Below are 10,318 nucleotides of genomic sequence, written 5' to 3'. Positions count from 1 at the left end.
TCTCCAGAATTCCTAATAACACCTAGTATAGGGTAGGTCCAAACGTGGTTGCAGATTTGTCCTGGGAAGTCCAGGACTGAAGTTGGAAGCAATGTTCATCCAGAAGACACACATCCTCAGGAAGAATCTTGTGGTCAGAAAATTCAGAGAAAGTTCCTGGACATTTCTCTTGAAACTAAAAAGAGAGGACACAGCTGGGCATGGTGGTCCATGTATGTAATCACAGCTCTTGGGAGGTAGACATAGGTAGATCTCTATAAATTCAAAGCCAGCCTAGTCTAAGCAAGTTCCAGGACAAATAGAGCTATTAGACAGAGAAACTTAATCTTGAAAAAAGGAGAGGATATCAATTAAAGTAGGGGCTGCACATGAATGTTCTGGCCCATCACTGGTGTCTAAATCCTTCCTTCTCTTTACCCACGGGGTCCTTTCAAGGTCTGCTCTTGAGTACAGGGAACATTGATTCAAATGGATGTGTCATCTGCTCTATGTTTGCTTTTCTCACTCTGATTGAAGAAAATGCCCTGTGCAAAAGCAGCTGAGGGGAGAGTCAAGGGTTCTTTTCCTTCTGGGGCTGTGTCATATTGTAGAACTGAAGGAAGTTAGGGCAAACAAACATGCTGCTCTCTGGCTCATTCACTGTTTCACTCTCCATCCCATGCTTAGCGATCTTTCTGATACAACCAAGGGCCATTGGCCTAGCGATGGTGTTGCACATAGTGTCTTGGGCCCTCCTACATTACCTAAGAAAATTCCTCACATATATGTACAACCTGACCTGATAAAGCAGTTACTCTGTTGAGACTCTTTTCCCCCAGGTGATGTTGGACTGTGTCAAGGTAACAATTAATGCTAACTAGCATACTGTTTCAAGCTGCTAAGTCCTCCTCCTCCACAGGAAGATTTCAAAGTGAGTCCCCCATTCTCCAAGGGTTTATCTCTCTTTCTTTGCTGTGGTCATCACATGCCCTTGTGTCCACTGTGTCCATGGACCCACACAGCCAGACCATGAGTGCCAGGGCACAACTCAAGGACATGTACCCTGGATTTCACTTTTCCCACTTACCAGATCCTGAGCTCAGAGACACTGTGATGTCCACCACAGACATTGTGAAGAGTAAGTGAAACAACATCTTCAAAACATTAGTTTCATGCAGTCATTAGTTGGCCACTCCCACAATTTCTGTGATACCTTTACACAGCACATCTTGTAGAAAGGACAAATTATAGTTCAAAAGTTTTGTGGCTATGTTGGTATCCCAATCACTCCATTCTATATCCCCATTATTAGTAGTTTTATCTAGGATCACCTTCCTAGATTCCTTGGAGTTTCAGTTATACTAGGTTTTTAGCTCCTCTCAGAGATGTCCCCAGATTCCAGTTGTCTCTCTCAGTATTATCTCTCTCTCCATCATTCCCTCATAAGAGCCCTCCTGTTCCAATCTCCACACCCCCATCCAGATGCCAGCCCCCTTTCACCCATAATGTCTATTCTATTTCTATTTCATAGGTGTGGCCTTGTTGGAGTAGGTGTGATCTTGTTTGGGAAAGTGTGTCACTGTGGAAAGGAGCTTTGAGGTCTCATGTATGCTCAGGCAACACCCAGTGAGAAATACCATTTCCTCTTGCTTCTACATCAAAATATAAGGGGATTCTCAGCTCCTGTTCCAGCCCCATAATGAAACCATGTTACACCTTGATGATAATGGACTAAACCTCTGAAAATGTAAGCCACCAAATAAAATGTTTTTCCTCTATTGCCATGGTCAAGGTGTCTCTTCCCAACAATAAAAACCTAGTTAACACAGGTATGTCCCTTGTATCCCTGATCTCTTCAAGACTTTTATCATGAAGGGGTGTTGGATTTCATCAAAAGCATTTTCAGTATCTAATAAGATGACAATGTGTCTTTTTCTTTCAGTTTGTTTATATAGTAGGTTACAGTGACAGATTTTTGTATACTCAACCATCCATGCATCTCTGGGATGAAACCCACTAGATCATGTCCAATGATCTTTTCAATGCATTCTTGGATGTGGTTTGCAGGTATTAGATTAAGTATTTCTGAATCTATGTTCATGAAGGAGATTGGTCTGTAATTCTCTTTATTTGCTGAGTGTTTGTGTCCACTGCTGAGCCTGGTACAGTGGCCTCCAAGGCATTTCTGTTGAAGGAAGTCCTACAGGTTAGACATAATAAGACTTCCTATTGAGCTTCTGAGAGAAGCACCCTCAGACTTTCCTCTGGACTTGTGTGTACATAAATCTCACACATGAGACAAGGAGTAGGCCTGTCATTAAACTAACTACCCAGGATGGACTATAATGAGGGACAATCTTCCCAGGTATTTGATGATGACTGAGATGAGGCACACATCCCCAAAAAGCAAAGGATGAGTCTCAGAATGATCTAGCAGAGGGAAGAATATGGAGTATAGGTGAACTTGAAGCAGAAACATTTTCATGGCCTGTAATGCCCTCTCCTGCACAATTAAGGCCCATAGATAGATATTTCCTGAAATTCAGGTGGCTGCTTCCTTCCTTCTTCCCTCCTTCCTTTCCTTCCTCCCATTCTTCTCTTCCTTTGCATGTATTTGGCTACATTACTGCATGTATATTTGTGCACCACAAGTATACCTGGTGCCCACAGAATCCTGAAGGGGGACTTGGATCCCATGGAAATGGAATTACAGACTGGTTATAAGCTGCCGTGAGTGTTCTGGGACCAGAATATGTCTTCTACAAGAGCAGTCAGTCCTCTTAACCACTGAATCGTCTCCCCAGCACTCCCAGGTGGATGCTTTCAGAAGCAGATCTGACTGATAGAAGGCAATGAACAAGAACTGGCTGGAACTCTGGCTGCAAGGGACAAGTGTGTTTGGAAGATCTGGGTGAGGACTATGGAATGCTGTCTCTGTATGAAACAATTGTTACTAATACCCATGATCTAAGGCCAATCCCCAAAGGTATTGCTTCTCTAAAGAGCACAATGAGGTATGATGAGGGACAGAGGCAAGAGCTGTTTAAATTCAGTGTCTTTCTGAGCAGAGAGAGCCCTGTGTAAGATGCAAGGTATAAAGCCCTTTCCTTTGCCTTTCTGGAGTAGTGATATCAGCATGACATAAAACATAGGATTTCCTGTCCAGTACGTGGGCTGTGGAGTCCTGAAATTTGGCAGAAATTCTCCAGAGGTGGGTAATTTAGTTCTAGAGTCAAAACTAAATCTCTATTTGTTTTTACTTCATAGAACAGACATCTCCTCAAGTTGCTAATAGCCAAGATTGACTTCTGTGAAAAACAGCTGCTCCTGCTCCACATATACCTGAGAAGGCCTCCATACCCCACATCCCACTGGATATGTGGTGTTACACAGCTAGCTTGTCTGCCACCCATGGCCTATGAGACAGATGTACATGTATTTTCTATGTCTCTATCCCAGTGATAATACACATTGTTAATGAATGTTGCCATGGTGATAAGGTAGCCTCAGATAAGCACAAGGTCCTGACACTTGGACAAGACAGCTGTCCAAATCAGCATCATCTATTACCACTTGTCTACAGGAGAGATGGTTCTAGTCTTAATCTCTGAGGACATGGAGTTTTCAGGAGGACCTATGGCCCCTTCCCTTCCCTTGGGGATCCTGACTGCCCTGTGACACATCATAAGCCCATCAGACCAGTTGGTTAACAGCCTGTGAAATGGTGAAGCTGGGTTCTCCATGCTGAGTCTCAGAAAGAGATGCCCAGATGAATAGTGGATACCCAGGGGCTGTGTAATACATCCTGGAGCTGGAGTTAGGTAACATTGTGAAGCCTCTTTACATAGGTGCTGGAAATTGAACCCAGGTCCTCTGGAAGGGCAGAATGTGCTATTAAACACTGGTCCAAATCTGCAGCCCTCCTTTCTCATTCTCTTCCTTTTTCCCTCTGTGGTTCCGGTCAATGCCTTAATTCACTTTCTAAATGCCTGTCTGCCTTCTGGTCAATTGCACCTAGGGATTTGGGAGGACAGAATGCCCCTGCTATTTGGGGATGTCCCGGTGCCTGGTAAAGGTTCAGACACAAGTGGATGAATGAAAGAATGAATGAATGATACAAAGACATTCATTTGAAGGAATCTTGTGTTGGTAGATTACAAAATAGGCTAATGGCACAGTTTGACTTTTAATTTACAATTAGGCATTTTAGGTATGTGGGAAGAGATAGATAGATAGATAGATAGATGATAGATAGATAGATAGATAGATAGATAGATAGATAGATAGATAGAGAGTATTGATGTAATTACTCATGCACACATCAGTGTATGGGTGAGAAAATGCTATTGCACATGAATGGAGGTTAGAAGAAATGAGGGAATTAGTTCTCTAACTCACGAAGTTGAATCTGGGAATTGAAGTCAGCATGTCATCTTTGGCAGCAAGTACCTTTACCCACTAAATCATCTTAGTGGCCCACCCTGCTCTGACTTTCATTTAGAGGGGTACCATGTTATATTGGGGAACATCAGTTTTCACCAAATAATGGTAAATGAGGAAAAACTTTGAGTGGAAAGCAATCTGATTCCCCTCCCCTTACTGTTTCAGTTCACCAAGGGCTTCCTGCTACTAAACCTGTGTCCTCCTCTGTCTTCTCATTTTGGACTGTGAGAACAAACCCCTAGCTCTCTCTCAAGCTCCTGTCTTAGAAGACTTCAACAATACTCTGAGTTTCCCTCCTATCATCTACTGTGAAGACATGGTCTTTGCAAATTTGTTAGGACACAGGTCTGAAGATTTAGGCCAGGTTCCCACAGCCTTAATCAGGCCACATATCCTGCAGCTAGGACAGAGTGTATGAGCTCTCTATGCTGTGACCTGAAGGCAGGAACAGAGGAAGAAAGTTATTTGCTATCTCTCTGTCTATATCTCTGTCCCTGTATCCCACTGTCTTTCTCTGTCTCTCCCCTCTCTTTCTTGCTCATGCTTCGCTATCTTACTTAAACATCCCAGGACCACCTGTACAACCACAGCACTGCCCACAGTAACCTTGGACCACTTACCTCCATTCGGACAATCAAGACAATCCCTCACAGATAATTCTGCAGACTGACCTTTAGAGGGCCACAGAAGCTCTGAAAGCCATGTCAACTTCCAAAATATTACCTTATTGAAGCCAGGAGTCTACTGAAGTAGTCAGGTACTTTTGTGCCAAGCACAACAGCCTGGATTCCAACACCAGTACATTATACATACTGAATGTCTCCAACTATACCCACAAATGTTAAATGATCCTGTGTCTGAGATGTCACATTTCTCTATCACAGGTGGGAACCCTGAGATCTGCCAGACAGAAGTCCCCCGATGTCATGATTTGCTCCTGCATGGATCTGGATAGAATTGCATGATCAATCACAGGATGACATGGCCAATCTAGGTGTGCTATAGGTGGTTTTATGTCATGAAACCAAAAGGAACTGAGGAGTCTATCTCTGGCTCTGTGTAATTACATAATTGTGTCCATGGTGGAACAAAAGTAACTCACAAATAACATTTATGTTGACTGGAACACATTTTGTTGCACTCACTGGCTCCCTGGTCATACACTCAAGCATTCTGAGTCATTCCTAATAAAACTGAGAAATGTGAGAGTCCTGTTGCTCTCAGATAGCCTCAGCCTGACACCTTCCAAGAGGCTCTGAACACTTATCCACCACAGAGTAGGTTATATCCTGAGACTCAGGATAATATGTTAATGCTGCCGAGTCCTCACCCTCCACTGTGTGGAAGTTGTTTCTTGTGGTTGTATGTAACAGTGCTGTGTAGACAACAGAGAGGAGATTGCCCTGTGTGGGACCTCTGACACTTGCAAGGGTCTCATTCGACTAGTGTTGGCTGCTTACCACCTCCCTGCTGGCCAGAGTATAAAGTAATATTAATCATAGGAAATGGATAGTATTCCGATTGCTCAGAGAGGATGGGGTCTCCTGGGCTATAGTGGAGAAACTCAGACTTTGTTACATGTGAGCTGAGATAGGGAGCTTAATGATAAACACACCTAGAATGGTCATGCAGCCCAAAGTACTGTTTCCCTCCAGAGGCACTGATCATCACTGCTCAGCATGGGCCAGTGTCCTCCAAAGATTTGATATCTAAGGCTGTTGTATGGATAGGTGGTGATGAGATTTTCTATCTTATTTCCCTGGGAAACATCACAACCTCTGCTCAGGGCATGATTTGGAACAGAAATTTCAGCCAGGAGACCAGGAGCCAGCTTCCTTTTAACTCCGTGGTCCAGATGAACCACAGCATGACCCATGTTGCTCAGGTGATTCTTGATGACCAACATGAGCCCCTGGCTACCTAACAATGAAGCATGAATCTAAGAATGATCTAGGAATACAAAGGATTAAAGAAGCTTTCAACAGAACCACCTTTCCCCATTAGCTTTAATGTCTCTTCTCTCATATGTGTGAACTATGTAGAGAGCTTTTGTGAGGTTCAGTGATTATGTGACATATAGATACTAAAGTTGATAGCTTTCTGAAACTGGACTGATGGACCTGGTGTGTTCAGCATGTGTGCTAGTTACACTGTGTCTCATAACACAAGCTAGAGACATCTGAGGAACCTCAACTAATTGCCTCCTTCAGCTTGGCCTGTGGGTATTTGGAGGAGCATTTACTTGTTATAGATTGATGTGTGAGCATCCAGAACACTGTGGATATTGCCATTCCTAGGCAGGTTGTCCTAGGCTATAGAAGGAGAAGAGAGCAAATCATTGAGATTACACTGGGAAGCATCATTTCTCCACCATCTCTACTTGACTTAATGTTCGTTAGATACCAACAACGATACAAGTAAATAATAGTAGTTTACAAAACCAATGGATCAAAAGTTGGTACTTTGAAGTGATTAACAGTTTTGACAAATTTTAATTAGATTAACTTTGTCTTTAAAAGTTTAACGTTATAGAGCCAGTGCAGTCCCAGAGACTGGGCAGCAGCTTCCTCCTCCACCCGCTTGCCAAGCCAACCATCCTGAGTAGCTCTACCAGAGCCATATGCCCACCCCCACCCCTCCACTTATTGGGAACAGGTAAGGCACAGATCGCCGGACTGGTCAGTCCAGTTCTCTAGCCTTTAGGCCCCAGAGGCACATTCCATGCTCCTCCCCCACAGCCAGTGCAGCCCCAGAGACCAGGCTGCAGCCTCCTCCATGCCTCCTCCCTAATCATCCTCTGCAGCACCAGTGACCAGAGCCATATGCCCCTCCTGCACTGATTGGAAAGAAGAGCAACCAGAGGACCCACAGGCCCCACCTGCACCAACTGGAAAAAAAAGTGACCTGGAACTCCACCTATACACATTAAAGAATGAAATGGGTAGCCAGCAGTGTAAGAACACCTTAAACAATATAAAGGGCAACAAGGCACCACCAGAACCTGGTGATCCTACAACAGCAAGCCTGAACATCCCAAAGAAGGTGATCCAGAAGATAATGACCTTAAAAACAACTTTATGAAGATGATGGAGGCCACAAAAGAGAAAATAAAAATTCCATTAAAATGGATTAAAAGACAAACAAAAAAAAATGGAAGAAATTGGGAAGTCTCTTAAAGAAAGTCAAGAACCTCCCCCCTCCAAAAAAAAGTCAAACAGGTGAAGGAAGCAGTGCAAGATTTGAAAGTTGAAATAGAAGCAATAAAGAAAACACAAATTGAGGTAATTCAAGAAGAGGGAAATCTGAGTAAATGAACAGAAACTACAGAAGCAAACATAACAAATAGAATACAAGAAATAGAAGAGAGAATCTCAGGCCTTGAGGATATGATAGAAGAAATAGATTCATCAGTCATAGAAAATGTTAAGTCCAGCAATTTTTTAACACAAAACATTAAGGAAATCTGGGACACCATAAAAAGACCAAACCTAAGATAATAGGGATAGGAGCAGGAGAATAATTCCAGCTCAAAGGCACAGAAAATATATTCAACAAAATCATAGAAGAAAATTTTCCCAACCTAAAGAAAGACATGCCTATGAAAGTGCAAGAAGTGTAGAGAACACAAAATAGACTGAACCACAAAAAGTCCCCTTGCTACATAATATTCAAAACACTAAACACAAAGAACACTAAACATAAAGAATAAAGAAAGAATATTAAGAGCAGCAAAGGAAAACAGTCAAGTAACATATAAAGGCTGACTATCAGAATTACACCCAACTTCTCCATGGAAACTCTGAAAGCCAGAAGGTCCTGGACAGATGTTCTGCAGATACTGAGAGACCATGGAGGCCAGCCCAGACTACTACATCCACAAAAAGCTTTCAGTCACCATAGATGGATAAAACAAGAAATTCCATGATAAAACCAGATTTAAAAATTACATATCCACAAATCCAGCCCTACAGTATTAAAAGAAAAAATCCAACACAGGGAATTTAGGCTCAACCACCAAAATACAGGCAATAGATAACCTCACACCAGCAAATCCCAAAGAATGGAAAAATATACACACACACTCTACCACCAAAACAATAACAGGAATTGATAATCACTGGTCCATATTTTTTTTTAAGTTCTGGTAGAATTCTGCACTGAAACCATCTGGGCCTGCACTTTTACTTGGCTTCTATTTCCTTGGGGGTTATAGGTTTATTTAAATTGTTTATCTGATCTTGATTTAATTTTGACATATGGTACCTATCCAAAAAATTGTCCATATCTTCTAGATTTTCCAATTTTGTGGACTACAGGTTTTCAAAGTATTACCTAATGATACTCTGGATTTCCTCAGTGTCTATTATTATGTCTGCCTTTTCATTTCTGGCTTTGTTAATTTGGATGCTCTCTCTCTGGTATTTGATTAGTTTAGATAAAGCTTTGTCTATCTTGTTGATTTTCTTGAAGAACAAACTATTTGTTTTTATTTCATTGATTTCAACCCTAAATTTGATTATTTCCTGTCATCTACTCATCCTGGTGACTTTGGTTCTTTTTGTTCTAGAGCTTTCAGGTGTGCTGTTAAGTTGCCAGTGTGAGGTTTCTCCAACTTCTTAATGTAGGCACTTAGTGCTATGAACTTTCCTCTTAGTACTGCTTTTGTAGTGTCCCACATGTTTGGGTGTATTGTGCATTCATTTCATTGAATTCTAAGAAGTCTTTAATTTCTTTCTTTATTTCTTTCTTGACCCAGTGGTGATTCAGTTGAGCATTGTTCAGTTTCCGTGAGTTTGTAGGCTTTCTGCAATTTGGGCTGTTGTTGAATTCTAACTTTAAGCTATGGTGGTCCAATAAGATACAGGAGGTTATTCAAAAATTTTTTTGTGTCTGTTAAGATTTGTTTTTGGTTCCATGTATGTGCTCAATTTTAGAGAAGGTACAGTATGCCAATAGTCAACAACAAACTAAGTAGCAAGAAACTCAAAGTGATTTCACTAAAATCAGGAACAATACAAGGATGTCCACTCTCCCCATATATATTCAATACAGTACTCACAGTCCTAGCTAGAGCATTAAGACAGCAAAAGGAGATTAAGGGGATGCAAATGGGAAAGGGAGAAGTCAAACTTTCACTATTTGCAAATGATATGATAGTATATATAAGTGACTCCAAAAGTTCTGCCAAGGAACTACTATAGCTGATAAACACCTTCAGTAGTGTGACCAGATACAAGATTAACTAAAAAAAAAACAAAAAACAAAAACACAGTAGTACTCCTATATTCAAATGATAAATAGGTTGAGAAAGAAATTAATGAAACATCACTCTTGACAATAGCCACAAATAACATAAAATATCTTGGGGGTAACTCTAATCAAACAAGTGAAAGATGTGTATGACAAGAACTTTAAATCTTTGAAGAAAGAAATTGAAGAAGATATCAGAAAATGGAAAGATCTCCCATGTTCTTGGATAGGTAGGGTCAACATAGAAATCTTAACAAAAGCAATTTATACATGCAGTGCAATCCCCATCAAAATCCTAATGCAATTATTCACAGACCTTGAAAGAACAATACTCAACTTCATATGGGGAAAAAAAAACTCAAGCTAGCCAAAACAATCCTATTCATTAAAGGAACTTCCAGAGGCATCACCATTCTTGACCAAGCTCTACTATAGAACTATAATAATAAAAATGCTTTTATTGGTATTGGCAAAAAAAAACCCAGAAACATTGATCAATGGAATCAAATCAAAGACCCTGACATTATTCCACCTACAAACACTTAATTTTTGACAAAGAAGCCCAAACTGTACAATGGAAAAAAGAAAGCATCTTCAACAAATGATGCTGGCATAACTGGATGTCAATATGTAGAAGAATGCAAAT

The 10,318-nt window shown here is 41.2% G+C and overlaps 1 protein-coding gene across 1 annotated transcript in view; it reads right to left on the bottom strand.

The window, feature by feature from the left end:
- Positions 1 to 10,318, bottom strand: part of LOC143273031 (pregnancy-specific glycoprotein 22-like) — a 168,924-nt gene that overhangs the window by 105,754 nt on the left and 52,852 nt on the right. The gene's annotated exons all lie outside the window — the stretch shown is intronic.

This window comes from Peromyscus maniculatus, chromosome 1 (genome assembly GCF_049852395.1).
Source record: "Peromyscus maniculatus bairdii isolate BWxNUB_F1_BW_parent chromosome 1, HU_Pman_BW_mat_3.1, whole genome shotgun sequence".
Lineage (NCBI taxonomy): Eukaryota > Metazoa > Chordata > Mammalia > Rodentia > Cricetidae > Peromyscus > Peromyscus maniculatus.
Note: the sequence above shows the minus strand (reverse complement) of the source record. Positions and strands in the feature narration are given on the sequence as shown.